The 19,846-nt window shown below is 35.5% G+C and overlaps 1 pseudogene; it reads left to right on the top strand.

The window, feature by feature from the left end:
• The first annotated feature begins 16,308 nt into the window (after window positions 1-16,308).
• On the top strand, window positions 16,309-16,499 carry LOC110309949 (overexpressed in colon carcinoma 1 protein homolog pseudogene; annotated as a pseudogene).
• The last annotated feature ends 3,347 nt before the right edge of the window (window positions 16,500-19,846 follow it).

Below are 19,846 nucleotides of genomic sequence, written 5' to 3'. Positions count from 1 at the left end.
TTTGCAAGAACAACACACAGTTGAACAAGATCTCCTTCTCTGGAGATTCTGCTTTTGCATGAGGATGGGGAAGACACTGACTGATTGTGGAGCCTTGACTGTTAATTGTATTTACAGTGTCTTATAGCATGACAGGGAGTTATAAACTTTCACATAAATTGCCTTAAGCTCATCCAAATTAATTATGTAGTGATAGTCATTTATAATTGTGATTAAAATTTTAGATGGTTTGATTTGGACAGGAAAAGCCTCATGCTTCTGTGGTAAATTAGTTGTCAGATGATGGTGCTGTTTAGAGCATCAAGGAAGTGGAGTCTTGCTGAAGGAAGTTAATAACTGGATGGACTTTGAACTTCTATAATTGTCCTGTTTCTGCTTCCTGACTACAGATGCAATATAACTAGCCACCTTTCATTAAAGCTACTATGCCTCACCTACCAAGGTAGATTGTAGACCCTTGAACTAGGCTTGAACTATGAGCCAAAATTAACCATTCTAAAATTGTTTCCGTTAAAAGAAAATTAACAGTCATTTAATTGTTTAGATGTTTGTCTCTCTGTATGTGGGTTTGTGTATGTGAGTCAACTATCCATGGAACCTGGATCTAGAGTTACGAATAGAAATAAACTATGCCATGTGGGTGCTAGGAAGTGAATTTGTGACTTATGAAAAGACAGTATACATGTTTATCTGCTGAGATATCTGTCCAGCTCTGTAAATTACCCCTCGTCAGCCATTTTGTCATAGGAATGAGAAAAGGAACTAATGCAAATAGTATACCATCTGACAGAAGTGCTTTACTATGTGTGAACGATAATCCCTCATGTAATTAACCTAGTTTCACTGATCGATATTATTATATTTCTTTTTATAATGAAACATGCCTAGGAAACACTAAGGAAGCTGCTTTCTGAACAAGTTGTTAGAAATCACTAGAACAATTGAAATATGATCATTTTGTAACGTTTCCCCTTACATACATTATATTTCTTTGTATGCTTGAATAAAAAAATGAGGGATTGAAGGGAATTGTTGAGTCAATAAAACTTTAGAAGAGCTTTCTCATAGTTTCTCATCTATTTGTCGAAATAATAAAAGTACTTTGTGATTGGATGTAAGGCCCACTCCAGGAGAGCACCCATAACTGGCACTGCTCTGGTTGCCAAGAATCCACACCTGAGGTTCCATTTATTATTTACTAATCTTAGTGCCTGAGCCATTGGTGTTTTGTTAAGGAAATTGTCGTCTGAACCAATGAGTTCGAGGCTATTTCCAGTTTCTCATCTATAAGATTTAGTGAATCCTGGTTTTCGTTGAGGTCCTTGACCCACTTGGACTTGAGTTCTGTGCACCATAATAAATCTGGGTCACTGTGCATTCTTCTACATGAAGACATCCAGTTAGACCAGCACCATTTGTTGAAGATGTTTTCTTTTTTTCCATTGTATGGTTTTGACTTCTTTGTCAAAAATCAACTGTATAGCTTTATTTCTGGGTCTTTTATTCAATTCCATTGATCAATCACTACTGCTCTATAGTACATCTTGAGATCAGGGATCATGATACCTCCAGTTCTTTTATTGTACAGGATTGTTTTAGCTATTTTAGATTTTTGTTTTTCCATATGAAGTTGAGGATTGTTCTTTCAAAGTCTGTGAAGATTTGTGTAGCTGCCTTTTCTGGCCTTATTTGGAGATGATGTGCCTAGCCCTTCAGAGACTTGATGCTCCGGGGTCAGGGAATACCCAGAAGGGGCCTCTACCCTCTCAGAGAAAAAGGGGAAAGGGAAAGATGGATTGTGTGATGGGGACTAGGAGAAGAAGGAGGCAATGATCAGATGTAAAGTGAATAAATACATTAATTAATAAAAAATTATTTTTTCCACCTCCAAATAAGCATTCAAAGGCCAGGACAAAAACTCAGGGGTGCTTTTGGAGATTTGTGTGTATGTCAGAATTGCTTTATTTGGGCCTTTATTTCCCCGCTCTATTAATTGTATACTATTGTTTCTCATTTTTTCATATTAATTGAATTTCATTGTATAGTTCATTTTCTCTTATTAATTGTATTATACAGTTTCTCACGATATATTATTTCTATCACGATATGCAAATATATATCATAAAAGAGTCTCATAATTTTCTTTCTCTTTTAGATATATTTTTCTTATTTTTTTCCAGTGGGTTGTTTTTTGTTGTTCTGTTTTTTCTGAAAAAGAGACAGTAGAAAAACCATGATCAAAATATTTTCTTGAAAATATCTTTTTTTCATGCAATATTAGAAATGCACAAAAATTCCTCAGGTTTCTAATTAGATATTGTTTTGTAAATTCATTAATAAAAAATGTTTCCAAAATAGGTATTGTCCAAAGATATAGTAACATAATACCTAAAAGTTACATTTCAAAACACCTCTTGACTTTGAGGTTATATCTTAAAGGTATGCCAATGTCTCTGTGAAGTGTGACTGTTATCATAGGTTTACATTCACTGTCTCTTGAAGGTCATTACCAAACAGAGAAGAGTAACTGTGTGATTTGTTTTCTCCATAATATAAACATTTTTGAAAAATGAAGGCTCCTTTGTGTTATTTGTATTCAAACATTTTAAAGCCATTCTTGTTATCACTCAAGTTTCAGGATATGTTTCCTAAATCTTGGAGATTTTCTGAATTACATCTTACAAACAGTAATGACCTGACAGAAGTACCTTCAGAGCATAATTGATGTGTGCTCTAACATGGTAGGACTGGGATAGCTGAGTCTACCTATCATGCAGAGAAGAATTCCGGGCCCTCCTGCCCTGACACTCTTTCAGAAGTTCATCACCTGACAATTGTCGAGGTGATCTGTTTGATCTTTTGCTATCCCTCTTCTGACTTGTAATTGTTTGATCCCCACAATAATTCCCTAGGGTCAATGTTTTTCAAGGAGCTTCTCTAACTCAAACACAAAGCATTCTTCAACCTGGCTGCAAACTGTCCAATGTGAAACACCAGGAAAGAAAGCACAAAAGACCACAACTGACAAGCTGTCACTGAACCGACTTTTCCACTGTCAAATGATGCTCTGGGTGAAAGCCAGAGAAGTTCTTAAGCCCTGAGAAAGAGTATGTGTGAAGCAACTATTCTTTTCATTTCTATGTACACATTTCTATGGATACATGTTGTAGAAGTCTTAGATGGCAATGTCCAAACTCTAGCATGAGAGATGATGAAGAGCTAGGCACATCATCTCATTATTATTTAATCTATGAACTGTTAATTTATTAATATTTTAATCTACTGCTTAAATAATTGAGATTTGGCTGTTAGAATCACTGTTTCTAGAAACAATATCACTTTCATATTTTAGCTGTTTTTCACTTGTGATGATTCATCACAGTGATTATTTTTTGTGACTCACTAAGTAAGTAAATCTTGGTTTATAGTTTGTGATATGTTCTATTTTAGAAAAGCTTATCTCTGCAAAGGTGTCATTTCAATCATTTTCATAGAAACAAAAGATCAATTCATACCAAGAGAAAATATTTAAATATTAACAACTTACAACAAATCCTGCTGTTTTGTGAGATGTAATATATTTTTTGGACTAGTCACAAAAATAATTTATCAGATTTCATTAAATATTTTGGGAGAATAGTTTTAAGTTTTAGCCTAAACATTTCATTGTATGCATATGAGTGTTTGATTTCATGTATATATGTGCACTGTGTACATGCCTAGTATGCACACAGACGAGAAATATGATCAGGAGACCCTAAAACTAGAATTAGAGATGTTAGTGCCGGTACCCAAACCCTCTCTTACGAAGAAGATCAAGTGTTGTTAGCTGTTGATTCAACTTTCCAACCCCATATTCTATAAAATTTCAGTTCTTAAATTTTATAACATGAATTTATTATTTATTTATTATTTACTTTTTATGTGTGTGCGCACACACACACACACAAAAGTCAGAGGACAGCTTGAAGTTGCAGATGTGTGTACACTTCTACCACGTGTCTCGGGCTCAAAACTAAGGTCATCAGGCTTAGGAACAACCGAGTAAGTTCATAGATTTCAACGAAGTCATCATTTGGCTTTCAAGTAAATAAGTCATTGACTTAAAACATTTAGAAAGTTCGAATATTTTACTTTTTAATTCAGTTCATTCTTTATTAAAATAAATAAATTTTCTATGTACTCAGCATATAAATGATAAAATGATTGGATTCTCCATCCAAAAGGTAAACATTATCTAGATAGATATGTGAGTAATCAAAAGCCCTACTTCTAGGAAATTCAATAATAGTTGAAGTTATGTCCTGGATCACTTGTGCAGATTTGTCCCCTATCAAACAAGTGGACCGTTTTCTAAAATTTGGTAATTATTCTAACCTTAATGGAGAAGGAATGCTCTGATCAGCATGTCATGCAGATAGAAAACTTTAGCTATTAGTATATGAAGAAGATGTATTATTTAATATTATAACTGTTATCAAATCAGGAAAAATATCTCATTTAGTGTTTAATCTTTCAGGAGTCAATGGTTGGATGAGTTTCTTTTCAGAGATGTAAAGGCCTACTCTTATTAATGGCACTACTATTTACCAGTAAATATGTAAACACTACATATTTTGGTAGAAAATGCATGACATTTGTGTTACCTTTTATAAAGAATATAGAGCAGCTGCGAAGATTGTGCAGTGATAGTGGAGAGAGTGCCTGCAATATGCAATGATGCAAGGTATAGACTCAGCCTCCAAAGAGCCTAAAACTGTAAGTAATTGTATTTCACAAATCTCTATAAAAAAGGAAAACAACATTTTCTTGAAGTGACTAAATAACATAGTTACTTTAGAAAAAAAAATTGAGGTGTGAAATTAGTAAATTAAACAGGAAACAAAGTGCTGTAACTTACACCCACTCGAGTTGGAATTCTCAAGTTCCCAGTGAAGCCAAGTGAATGATGCATAATTGCATCTCAAATTAGTCTTTTGAAGTGATTAACCTCCCTAGCATTGCTTGTTTCATGAATATATTATTGTAAATGATCAAAACAGTATTTGTTGAGAAATGTTAAAGACTTGGGTTTGTTTGTTTGTTTGTTTGTTTTATAGAAGTGCTTAAAAAGAATTCATAAGTAAACTTGGGAAAACCTAATGCACATATATAAAATATGTATATATATATATATATATATATATATATATATATATATACATATCCAAGTGAGTATACTTACTATAGAAAATGATCCTCTAGAACTGGAGATGAGTAACTGGTAAGTTAAATATAAAGGATGATCTCATAATGAGTTTACTGAAGGCATCCTTCTTGATCTTGCGGAACAGAACAACATGAGATCTGGAAAATCAGAGGACAGACATCGGGCCATGGATATAATGATTCCCTTCTTTGCATCAGCAAAGATGAGGATTTACCTGAGCTGAAGACCACATTTGGTCTCTGGAAAAGTGAAAATGTAATTGTTTAGGTTTATATCGCTGAAAAGTGTGTAAATGAAAATGAGAGGAAATGTTTGCTTCAGTGTTATGGTTATGAAGAAGAAAGATTTTGTTATAGGAAAACAGAAATAATCCTGTGGTGGTTACTTCTTGATATAAATTCCTTTCGGGCTTGCACGGGATCATTCTCACTATACTTAGTAGACGTCTTATTAGAGGCTGCAATAGAGAAAAGGGCAGTATTAGCACAAATCGGGGCAAACGATTACTTCCTGAAATATCCCTTTCCTAGAAGTCTGAATTCTGTTCACCACACTGGCAGTTTAGCTGCTGGGAATAATACCACTTCCATGCTGAATCAAAACAGATAGGTAGAGCAAAGGTTGACAACTATGCATGGAGGGAAAAAAATCTCTGAAAAGGTCATTCTTATTTAAAGAAAACAGTAAAGAACAGCCAAGCATCAAGTATGAAAGAAGCTGTCTATGTTGAATTCATCCTTATAAATAACAAAATTCTTCCCTCTCATGGTATCAGTATAAATTAAGCAGAGTCGGAAATTATCACAATCAGAACTACTCCATTTTATTGATAGAGATTCATCTTTGGGTGTTGGAAAGAAATATCCAAAATTTCACTTGAAAATTTAAAATACTTAATACAGAAATGTGTGATGATTAAAAATGCATAACCACACAAATATAAAAATTGGTTATAAACTTAAATTTTTTGCCTTCATTAAAAAACGTCTAATGGTTACAGTAAAAATAAAAGTACTTAGAAAAATGTTTTAAAAATCTAAAAATATAGATGTATGTTAGCTTTACAATAAAAGAACATGCATTAAGAAAAAAAAGTGATAGTCTTGAGTTTCATCAATCATTTAAATTTTAGTTAATGCTTTAATCTTTCCACTTTGCTCTCTTTCAAATTCACTGTGTCTTTTTTTAAAAAATATATAACTGCATGCTACATATTTATCTTTATACCCACAGATAAGTACAGGACTCACCACTCATCAAAGAAACTTCTACTTGCAAAAATGAACACCATTTCAGAAAACCACCACTATTCATAATGCAGAGAGCAGATGTCTTTATAATGGTGCCTGTGCCTAATCTGATGACCGTTGTATGTCATTATCTAGTAAGTGTTATTTGGGTCTTAATCCATTGCACTTAAAAACATACATTCTTACTGATTCTTTGAAAATTTCAGACATGAGTACTATGTAATTTGATCATTCCACCAAGAGTCCTGTTTCCTATCTCCAACTGCCCCTAGTGTCTACCAACAAGTTCCCCTCCCAATTTCCTGTGTCTAGATCATATTGTCTGTCCATCAAAGAGAATAGACAACCTGCCAGTGGACATAATCCTGAAGAAAAGTGACTATTCTTTCCCAGGCCACAATGCATGCCAATAGCTCCTTAAGTAAGGCTGGCACCTTTTAATCAGTTTCTACCCTCTATGAGAGAATTTTGAGTGCCTCCATCTTATGTAAAGTCTTGCAGGTAACCACTGTTCCTGTGAATTCATGAAAGCTACTACTATGCCATGTCCCCATATCTTCATTCCATAACACCCCTACAACCCTCAGTTCTTCCATTCTTTCTATCCCCTCGCTTCCATGAAGTATCCCAAGATGCTTCGTGCCGATCTCATGATACATGGGTAGTACAGGGAAACTGAGGTCGGAGCACTCACCATCATCTCTTCTCAGAGATAAAGCAGTTTTACATCTCTGCTTTAAGTGTTGCCCATACCAAATGAAACTTCTCACATTTGACAACTATAAGAGAGGCAGTGTGGCAATATGATTGATATTTTAATAAAGTGGCAACAGAAGGTTTCACCATAGGGCATTTAAGCAATATACTAACTTAATAACTAACGTTGGATAAGCAAAAGTAACATAGATCATTTCTTAATTATCCAATTAGGAGAACAAATCATATGGTGGTGTTTACTAAAGTGGGTTAAAAAGTTCATTTTTTAACATTTATTTTCAAACAACTTCCTAGAATCCATGTCTGTGTCAAAGTGTCCAGTGCTAACTTTACTTTTGTCTCTCAATTTTGTCTCATTATATGAACTCAGGCATTCCTCTTTATAATAAGCAGAATTTAGCTTCCTTTGCCTTTTTCCCATACCCTCAGCAGTAGGTACTTTCTGCTTAGATCTTCATCACAGAGTAACATGGGATGTTAAAATGCTCTGTTAAAATATTTTGAAGTACTTGGGAGGCAGAGGCAGGCAAATTTCTGAGTTGGCTACAGAGAGAAACCCTGTCTCGAAGAAAAGATATTATATATATCTTCGACATATATATATATATATATATATATATATATATATATATATATATATATGTTGAAAAAGACATAATTTAAAGAAATAAACTTTTCCTCAGATATCCAGTAATCTATACAATAATAGACTATCCTAAGGAGCTATGGAGATGTCAACATGAGAAATGCTTTCAATAAACATTGTACCCACCCAGACAATCGTTTCCTCAGGGTCTGGTTTTGGTAAGAGGTCTTTATATACCTTTATTACATAGCATGTGAAATATGAAGCTATCAGGGTTTAATGTATTTAAATAAATATTCTGTGATGTTAATGACAAACATTGAAAATGTCACTGTAAGTTTTCTGACTCCGGAATTTTCTCAAATTGTCTAAAATTTGGCCTGATTGGTTTTTCTAATTTCAGACACATGGGGAATGGAGCCTTGCTAGATATCTAGGAAGCACTGTGCCTTTATGAAGTTTTAAATATTAAAACTGTGCTGAAAACATAAAATTCAATAATTCTGTAGTAAATTGAACAGTTTTCCACTCTTAAAATAATATAATGTTTAGATGTTTTGCAACTAAAGCAAAAACAAACATCTATAATTTCCATTACACAATGGATTACTACTCAGCCATTAAAAACAATGACTTCATGAAATTCACAGGCAAATGTATGGAGTTTGAGAATATCATCCTGAGTGAGGTGACTCAGTCACAAAGGAAAAAATACAGTATGTACTCACTGATAAGTGGATATTAGTCCAAAAGTCCAGAATACCCAAGATTCAATTCACATGTCATATGAAGCCTAAGAAGAAGGAAGACCAAAATGTGAATGCCTCAGTGCTTTTTAGAAAGGTAAAATAAAAAAAAAAATACTCACAGGAGGAAATATGGAGACAAAGTATGGAGCAGAAACTGAAGGGAAGGCCATGCAGAAACTGCCCCACCTGGGGATCCATCCCATATACAGCCACCAAACCCAGACGTTATTGTGGATACAGGGAAGTACTTGCTGATAGAAGCCTGATATGGATGTACAAATACAGAGGAGGAAGCTTGCAGCCAACCATTGGACCAAGCTCAGGGTCCTCAATAGAGGAGTTAAAGAAGGAACTGAAGGAGCTAATGGGGTTTGCAGCTCCATGGAGGGAGCAGTGTCAACAGGCTAGACTCCCCCTCCTCCCAGAGCTCCCAGGGACTGGACCACAAACCAAAGAGTACACATGGAGCTACCCATGGCACTGGCCACATATATGACAGAAGATGGTTGTTGGTCATCAGTGGGAGGAGAGGCTCTCAAGCCTGAGGGTGTTCAATGCCCCAGTGTAGGTGAATGCCAGGGCAGGAGAATGGGAGTGGGTGGGTGGGGAGCACCCTCATAGAGGCAGGAGGAAGGGGGATGGGATAGGGGATTTCCAAAGGGGAGACCTGGAAAGAAGAAAACATTTGAAATGTAAATAAAGAAAATATCCAAGAAAAAAAATTCCCTTCTGTTCAATTTGAGATCCCACTGGCATGACAAAGTTGTATCTAGTTTCTAAACATTTATTTACTCACAGTTTCAGTTTATGTTCTTTGTTCCATGTTCAGAAGAAATGGAAAAAAAATTCATCATGGCCTCATTTCATCATACATAAAGATAAATGATAAATAAAATAGAAAATAGATACATATATAATAGATAGAGATAATAAATGATTGATAGATACATGGATACATAGATATAATAGATATATAGATAGATATAGATAATTTTAAGTGGTATCTTTTGAAAACTAAGTTGCTAACCTATGATTTGGGGTATTATTATTTCATAAATTAAGTTTATATCATGGATGTCTTTTTTATTTAATTTTATTTTTTCTCACTTATTCACTTTACACCCTGTTGTCTCCCTCCCCTACCCACTCCTACAATCCTTCCCCTACCCTCCTCTCCTACTCTGAGCAGGTGCGGGTCCCCCTGAGAATCCCCACCCACCCACCCTGGCACTTCATTTTCTTGTGAGACTAGGTGCTTCCTTTCCCACTGAGGCCAGACAAGGCAGCCATAGTAGAACATACCCCACATACAGGCAACAGCTTTTGGGATAGCCTTGTTCCAGTTGTTCAGGACCCACATGAAGGTCAAGCTGCACATCTACTACATATGATCTGGAAGGACTAGGTCCAGCCTGTGTATGTTCTTTGGTTGATAGTTCAGACACTGAAAAAGCCAAGATCCCAAGGGTCCGGTTAGTTGGTTCTGTTGGTTATCCTGTGGAGTTCCTATCCCCTTCTGGGCCTGCAATCCTTCCTCCTATTCTTCCATAAGAGTCCCCAAGCTCCATCCACTGTTTGGCTATGGGTATCTGCATCTGCCTGAGTCTGCTGCTAGATGGAGCCTCTCAGAGGACAATATGCTCCTGTCCGTAAACATAACAGGGTCAGTAATAGTGCTAGACATTGATGCTAGACAATGTGTCCCAAGGTTGGCCATTCCCTCAGTCTTTACTCCATCCCCCATCCCTACATTTCTTATAGACAGGATAAATTTTGACTTGAAAGTTTTGTTGGTTATTAACGTTGGTGCCTATATCACTTCACTGGGGTTCCTGTCTGGTTCCATATACCCAATGTAGTGATTCACAGCTAAGGTCATAATTGTTTTGATTTACATTTCCCTGGTGATTAAGGAACATTTTTAAAGTGATTCTTGGCAATTCGAGATTTCTCTGTTAAGAACTCTCAGTTTAGTTCTGTACCGCCTTTTTAATTGGGTTATAGACAAAGGATACTGTCAATAGGACAAATTGGCAGCCAAAAGTTTAGTAAAAGATCTTCACCAACCCTACATCTGACAGAGGGCAATTATCCAAAACTTATAAAGAACTAAAGAAGTTAGACACTAAGAAGCCAAATCATTGATGTCTTTTGATGGACATAGAGCAGTGTTTATTTTTTAGGTATGGAATTCCTGGATCAATGAAAATGGTTAACTTCAAATACATCTGATTTTAAATTATTATATTTAATGTCCAAAACTTGATTGTTTCAGCTTTTATAGTCTATACTAGATATTCTGGTTATATGAATGAATTGCATTATAAAAGCTGATAAATGAAAATATATTTTCATAAAGAATCATTTAGAATGTTTTATAAGTCCTTGTCCAAATCTTTCTATGTGTTTTGTGATTACTGAATACATTTTATGTCCAATTTACTAACAATTTCATTGTTTAGACTGCATTATTTCTCTTTTTTTTCAGAAAAAAATGATGTTTGTGTCCAATTTCAAATGATATTCTTATGATATTATCTTCTAAAAGTTTTATTGATTTATTCTTTGCCTTTCTGCTTGTGATACATCTTGAGATGCATTTTGGATATCATATTAATTAGGTCATAAATTGGTTCTCATAAAACCAACCTACACAATTGATCTGGTGTCCTTTACAAACACATTTGAAGCTCTGCAGGAAATATCATTGGTCTCGGGGGTAACATTTACAGGTTTTAACAACTGAAGTTCATTTTTTTCATTTTCTTATAGTTGTACATTACTAGATTTATAAAGGTTAATTTTATTCTTATTTTTCCAGAAGACATAACCATAGCTAAATTAAATCCCTGATTTAATTTGTCATGAGATTGACTTAGTTTGCTTTTGCATATTACTGATAGATTTGTTACTTATTTTATAAGTAAAATATTGACTTTTATTGTTACAACAGACATGAACTCCTGGAATAATTCCAATTTAATTATGGTATAGAATCCCTTTCATTTCTTTGGTTGATATATATTATAATCTCCATTGCTTCTATATTAAAGTGAAAGGCTGAGATGCAATTTTTTTCTTCTGTTCATTTTTTAGCAGTGGTCAGGAGTTAAGTTACAGAGTTTGTCTGAGGCTGTTTTGTTTGTTTTGTTCATTTTTTTCTTTTCTTAAAAGTATATGTAAGTAATTAAACTGTTTTGAATATTTAAAATTATAAGATTACATTTTTGTTTTTTAACGTCTATGAACTTGAGCCAGTTTGCCTGCAGTTTCAGATTTCACTTATCAAAGTTTCTGGTGTCCTTGGAACTCAAGAAGGGCAGTCTTAGTCAATTTACTGCTGATGTGATAAAACACTCTTGACTAAGGCAACATAAAGAATTTATTTTCACTCACCCTTCAGGGTAGAGTGTAGCATGGTGGGGAAGTTGAGGCAGCCAGATCTTCAAGCAGTTGGCTCACAGTGAGAAACAGAGAGGAGTGATTTCAAGCGTGATTCAGAGCTTCAAATCTCCACGAATATAGTCCAGAGTCTCAGTCCGGCAATCATGTGCCACACTGTAAGCGGATCTCTCCACCTCAGTTCATGTAATCAAGATAATTCTCCTCACACACGTCTAGTGAGCATGACCAAGGGGATTCTACATTCTTTCAAGTTGACAATTAAGTATAAATCTCTAATCTGAATAAAATTTGCATATGTCCAATCTACATGTATTTATGGGCACGTATTATTAGCAATATCTCTATGTATGAATTTATGTAAAGGCAATTTCATTAGAAGAGTGTCTGTTATAGAAAACTCACCATAGGGAATGGCAGTATCTCCTTCCTTTGACTCAGTGAAGCCTATCTTGCCTTGATTATACTATGAAATATTCAAGCAGGTTTTTTTTTTTTTTTTGGTCTATACTCATCTATAATAATTTTTAGTATGAAGCTAGCAAGACAAAATTTACTCAAACAGGTCCAGAACTTGGTTTCTAAATTGGTTTTTATGTATTGTTATTCAGATGAAGACTAATATTCTCATTATCTTATTTTTCTATTCTTATAACTCATTAATATTTATGGCTATCAACATGAAAGATTTTCTTTGCAAAAGCAATTAAACGCAGTGCTTGTTTTTAAAGCCTTTATTCAAGTTCTCCTTTTTTTCAGAGCCCACAGAAGTAGAAACAATAAATTAAACTTTTATTCTGCTCTTACTTTAGCCTCTTCCCAACATCAACAAATGGCTTTAAAACTAGTTATACTACTATATGCACACCATGAAAACTCTCTTCTTCTCTATTTCTTAAGCTTCTCTGAAAACTATGTGCTGTGAATTTTTAATGAACAAGGAAAACAGCACTATTTATTGAGTTTGGAAAAGAAAGAACACATGCTGGCAACACTTGATATCTTCTTGATATTTCTCAATGGCTTGTAATCTTATGACGCATGCATAAGTTATTCCTGAGGCTACATTTATCTAGTGAGATCTAAGATTTCAATGAAAATGAAATAATGGTTTGTCATTATTAGGTCCATAATTTTTGTTGATATCCAAGTGATTCTTTAAATTGAAACAAAATTTAGGGTCCTTTTGGACTAGAACCATCATTAAAACATGTGTACTAGAAACTGGCCTTCTGTCTCAAATTGGCTTTTGTTTATATACTTATAAAAGGGTGTGAACATTTATTCTCTAACTCCTGACTAGTAGAATGTAATGAGGTTCTAACTGAACAATAAGGTTTAGTACTGGGCTTTTCTGAAAAGCATGGTGTGTTTTATAATGAGAGGAAACATTTCTTTATACTGAATTATGAACAAGTGCAAAGCTTAAATGGATCTATGCCATGTGTGGCAGCAGGTGATACATATCCCTTCCTTTGAAACTCAAGAATAAAATGTCATGATAGCAATGCTGAACAGAGTATGCATAATCTCTCAATTGTTCTGTGCCACAAAAGAACATATTTTATTATATGTAGTCAATTATTAATATGCAATTATGTCTATTTTCATTGACCTCCTGGAAAAATTAGGAAACCCTACTCAAATTTTAGGACCATAAGGGTCTTGACTTGAACAATGAAACAAAAAAAAAAAAGCAGAAAACACAGAATATAGGTTCTATGTACAATATCATTTATTTACTCAAAAGTATGCTTTATGTTCTTAGGATGGGTAACTTGCTCAAAATAATGTAACTTAATAAATGAAAACTCTTGTGCAAACATCACTTCTGTTCCCCAATAATAGCTTGAAAACATTCTGTCATGGTTAAATTATTTTTTATTATTTGAGATTATATTTTATCCTGTGAAATTATGTATATATAATATGCATATATATGTGAGAAGAAATATTCCTTGGAAGGCTAAAATCTTTGGACCCCCCTGAAGCTGGAGTTATTAAATGTTGAAAACCACCTGACATGGGCCTTGGGAACTGACTCAATACCTGTGAAAGTACATCATATGCTTTAGACACTCATCCAGGCCCATCCAATTTCTTAATTTATTAATGAATATTAATTGAAATTGATTGACCTCCTAAAAATTATAATACCAAGAATAAGATTTTTTGTGTTAGTCCTACAAGTAGATACCCTTAAAAGTATTACTAGACAGTTAAACCCAAAGAAGTACTACTAGCCCAATTGGAAAATTTAATTCAAATCACAAAGCACTAAACAAAAGAAATAAAATGCAGCCAACATATCAAGGAAACCTGAAATTACTTCATTAGTGATGCAGGAGAGCATCATTACAAGGAGTTGATCATTGGCTGCCTAAAAACCTTATAGTAAAAACATTTACAAACCAGATGTGTTTGTTTTCTACATGTGAAATTGAGCAGAATCAGATATCAAGTGCAGTCTCATTTACTGGATCAAAATTTTAATGGAATACAAAGTATTATTTTCAGCTATCCAAACTTACTCACTAATTAATGTTACTCTAAAAATGTTCTCTATGGAATACTAAAGAAGGAAATGAATTTTCAAAATAAATGTATACATAAATAGAATGCACATGAACTTCTGAATTATCTTGAAGTAGTTTTTGTAGGACTCACATATGGTATTTAATGAAGTCTAGCTAAGTAATCTTAAAGTGGTTGTGTGTTTTGTATATTAAAGAGCATAATAATGCTATTATTTTTTTTACAGATTTATTTCTTAATTGTTTTGTCCAATAATGAAATGATTTGAAGTGTGTAACACTTCACTTCAGCTTTTAGATGAACACATTTGTTTCTATTAGCAACATAGCATATGTTTTGTTTGTGTAGTCCATTCAAATTTTAACTGATAACTAGACAACAAATTTTTTGGTCAACAAAGTATTTACTGACTTTCAGATATTTTTCTCAGAACAGAATCTCAAGTCAAGCAATAAAGTATCTATGAAGTCAACCGCCTTACATTTGATCAGAAGGATCTATACCATTTGACGCAGGGTTTAGGGGCTGTCTTTAGTCTGTACTTGAGCTGCTGGCTTAGCAGTTGAGTGTATTCTAAACACTTACACAGACACGGAGTTTGGTTTCCAGTGACACACGGTTTATCTCATCCATCCCTCACTAAAGTTCCAGGGGATCTGATACCCTCTTCTTATCTCCTAGTATACCAGGCACACATACTATATACATACACATGTGTAGACCAAAAAATAATATTCTCTTACATATAAAATAAAAATCTCTAAAAATGAATTCACTTTATTCTTGATCCTGAAGACATTCAGCATGCCAAAAACATGCAGTCATGTCACAATAAGCTGTTAGTTATATCATTACATTTGAGTAGTTCATAACTGAAACACTTTTCAAAATGCAGTTCCTGCACTACAATAACATAATATAAATATTTCAATCAGTCTACTCATAAAATAGGCAACTATAATCACTGTAAAAGGGTTATTATTTGAATCAGTGTTTGGTTTTTATCCTACTTTGCTTATTAACTATATATATATATATATATGCATAAATAAAACATCTTTTTTTAATAGAAGATTATTAACCTGATAAAACACATTTGTCAAGTCCAGCTTGGCCATGGTAGGGACTCCATGACATGGTTCCCAACCCTGGAACAGAGCCTGCTGGGCACAGGCCTTAAGTGTTGATTCTTGCTGTGAATGTAAGGCTTGCTTGTATAACAATGTGCATATTTTCATGTTCCTCCTTTGAGGACTGTCCGTTCAGTCATGGTTAATGACTCCATGGTAATCAGAGATAGTATGAATGTGGAAGGCAAAGGTATAGCTAACATATCAGCTGAGACCTTCAGGACAGCCCTTAAAGCAGTGAGAAAGAACTTCAAAATTATGAGTTCAAAAATATGTAATTTCTTAACTATGCAAAATATAACGATTCAATATGAATTGTGTAAGGAGGTTCACAGATCTAAAACAGGAAGATACAAAAGCAGGCAGATACAAAGGCAGGCGGATTCCTGAGTTCAAGGTTAGCCTGAGACAGAGGGAGTTTAGGTCCAGGCCCAGGAGTGGTAGGAATGGTAATTTAAAGGTGAAATCTCACCCAACTAGCTTATTGTCGCTGCTTAACAAAGGCAGGCAGATTTCTGAATTTATTTGTGATGTAAACAACAACAAATGTACTTGCTGTCTCTTTCTAAGAATCAAGGCGCTTGGGTCATGGGATGCTGATTCATGGAATAATTTAAAGGGAACCTGGGGTAATGACTGAATTGATATGTAAAGAAAAGAAAAGACAACTGGTTCTCAGCCACTGGGACCTGAGGTCCAGAGCGCAGGCTGCTTCCCTGCGGGTGGCGCGATGGGTTGTGGGAATTCCACGGCCACGAGCGGCTGCGGGCCAAGGTCCAACAGGAGCAAGTTAAAGACACAACAGAAGACTCCATAACGGAAGACGACAAGAGGAGAAACTATGGAGGAGTGTATGTTGGCCTGCTCTCTGAAGCTATCAACATGGCATCTAGTCAAACAAAAACTGTACAGAAGAATTAGAGGAAGATAACACGGCGGCTGGATACTCGAGAGCTTGCTCACGAATTTGGAAGGAACTTGGCTCCCGGGACACTGAATGAACACAGATATCTTCAAACAAATCCCGAAAGGTCGTTCCTGCTGTGCCACCTCGCACGAATCCTAGCTGTGTAGTGAAGGCCATGGGTCCATACTGGATGTTGTGGTCATAGAAGGGACTTGGTACCACCCACCAATGAGAGACCATAAAGGCTGTTGCTACCTGGCCTGGGCCACCAGGCTCCACATCGTGGTGTTTCTCCTCCTGGCCATCCAAAACAGGTCACCAAGCGCATGTCTTTTCACTGATAATCTTTTGATAGTTTTTGTATGACACAATCCTTATTGTATTTATAACACGGTTGTAGGGCCACGTAAAGGAATTGCCTGAAGTAATAAAAGAAGAAAAGAGAAAAGACTGAGCTTTGTTCTGCAAGACATGAGCTATTCAGAGAGATTTTTGGAATTGAGAGAAAAAGCTGTCTTGACCAGAACACAGAGAAACCAATCTGGAAAGCTATCTCAAACAGAATATAGGCCATCAGCTTATAACCCATGATTGGACTTTGAGTTGTTTTGCCATCTAAAATACCCACTCCTCAAAACCCCTCTCCAATCCTCAGCAGGTCTATGGCGCACATATGCTCTGTGAAATATGGAAAAGTGGATGTCAAAATGATTGCAAGGAAGTATGCAAAAGCTGACTGCATTGTAGACTGATTTTTTCAAATTGTTTGCTTTCATTATTCATATATAGGAAATTACTTTGAATATATATTTTCACTTTTATTGTAAAACATCTTTTCACTGATCATTTTGCATAGAAGTTCCATTGTCAGTTATAAACACACATTATTGAAATAATGTCTACTTCAAACTTCCATGAATGAGCATGATTTTCTCATAAAATGTACTCCTTTCTGTCTTAATATTTAAACTTCAAGAATATTTGATTGCACAAAATATTTCTGATAATTAGAGGGTGATTTCTACCTCTCACAGCATAACAGACTAATGAACGACCAGTGGGAGAAGACAGCTAAAGATTCGTGGACACACACACACACACATATATATTTTTTTTTTCAAATTCAATATATATTCAAATTAAGCTTTCAGGAGGCATAGATACTTCTCTAAGATACTCAAAATGTATTTGCTCCTCTAAAATCCTTTTTAAAACATTCACATCAGAAAGCTGTTTCTACAGCCTCCGTTGTCCAAATGAAACCACCATTTAGCCAATTTGCCCTACATATTAAAAAAGTCATCATTTGTGAGACAATTGACGCCACAGCAGACACACAAATTATCAAAATGCCGTGTTTTAACTGTATGTGTACCCAAATGCAATAGAGTAGCACTATAAATTTAACACCAGAAAGTGAGTGCTTATAACCATGAGTTGTAAGATGCAATGCAAGCAACTAAAAAAGTATACAGGACATCTCCACCTGCTATCCCAGAGGTTTGAAGCCATCAGAGATCTCTATCCCAATTATCGCCCCCCCAGACCCTCTGGTCAACCCATTGATGATGAGTTCTGCCCTGTTTCTTCTATACTCCATTTTCTAAGCCATAACTCCACCTACATCCCTAGAGTCGTGCTACCACCCAGTACAACCAAGTAAGATCTACAAGCCCCAAATGCCTAAGTCCCAATCCCCAGCCCTCTGGATCCTCTGGCAAGCCCAGCAACTGAGAGGTCTAACCCGTCCCCTCTGTGCTTCGTCTTCTAGTCCACACACCTATCTGCAATCCCAGAGACCTGCAATAGTCAAGGACTATAAGTTCTGCCTGCATCCTATATGCCTTCTGGCATCCAGGACAATAAGCAATATGAAGCCATTACAGACTACCAGCTCTGCCTGTATCAAAGGAAGCCTGCTACCACCAGGGACAACCAGCTCTACCTGCAATTACAGAGTACTGCTGCCATCCGCGACTACCAGCTCCACCTACAGCCCCAGAGACCTGCTTCAATTAGAAACTTCCAGGTCTTCTAACACTAGGGACAACCAGAAGGTTAACAAAATAACAACATAATTAACAAAAGCCAGAGCAGTATGGCACCACAAGAACCCAGCTCTCCTACTACAGCAAGGCTGATATAGATGAATACATCTGAAGTATGAAAAAAAAAAAAACAGACCTTAAATCTAATCTTATGAAGGTGATAGAGGCCTTCAAAGAAGAAATTAATAAATCTCCTAAAGAAATACAAAAAATACAGTCAGTCAAGCAAGTTAAGTTAATAAAGCAAACTATTCAAGACCTGAAGACAGAAAAGGAAAAAGAAGCAATAAAAAATACAAACTGAGATAATTCTTGAGATTGAAAACTTAGGAAAGAGAATAAGAACAAGAGAGGCAAGCATCACCAAGAGAATATAAGTCATGGAAGATAGAATCTCAGGCATAGAAGATATGAAAAAAATAATACATCAATCAAAGAAAATGCTAATGCTCAAAAGTCTCTCTCTCTCTCTCTCTCTCTCTCTCTCTCTCTTTCACACACACACACACACACACACAGAGAGAGAGAGAGAGAGAGAGAGAGAGAGAGAGAGAGAGAGAAAGAGAAAGAGAGAGAGAGAGAGAATGTGGGACACTATGAAAAGACCAAACTTAAGGATACGAATAAAAGGAAAAGATTCCCAACTTGAAGGCCAAGAAATCATCTTCAACAAAATCACAGAAGAAAATTCCCCTAACCTAAAGAAAGAGATGCCTATAAACACACCAGAAGCTTACTGAACATCTAAGAGATTGGACCCAAAAGGAAAATTTCTGCCACATAAAAATCAAAATGCTAGATGTGCAGAACAAAGACTATTGAAAGACACAAGGTTTGTAAAAGTCAAGTAACATATAAAGACAGACATAATAGAATATAGCAGACTTTTCAAGAGAAACTTTAAAACCTGGGAGGGCCTGGGCAATTGTCTTCTATATCATAGATGTCACCTCAGACTGCTCTACACAGCAAAATTCTTAATCACATAAACAAAGAAAACATGATATCCCATGATAAAACCAAATTTACATAATACCTTTCCACTATTACAGCCCAACAGAGGATACTAAAAGGAAATATTTTCATCTCTTTCTAGAAGTTACAAAAGTCCAGTTTTATGCTCGTTTCAATGTTTGCATCCTCCTACAAAATAGTGTGTTGTCTCCATTCCCACTGTGGGGAGACTCGGCAATACAATGATTGGGAATGATTACAGTCTGATGAGGTTATGAAACAGAGCTCTCTCTCTCTCTCTCTCTCTCTCTCTCTCTCTCTCTCTCTCTCTCCCTCCCTCCCTCCCTCCCTCCCTCCCT

Source organism: Mus caroli, unplaced genomic scaffold (genome assembly GCF_978045245.1).
Source record: "Mus caroli unplaced genomic scaffold, Mus_caroli_1 scaffold_12, whole genome shotgun sequence".
Taxonomy (NCBI): Eukaryota; Metazoa; Chordata; class Mammalia; order Rodentia; family Muridae; genus Mus; species Mus caroli.
This window is presented reverse-complemented; position numbering and strand designations above follow the sequence as displayed.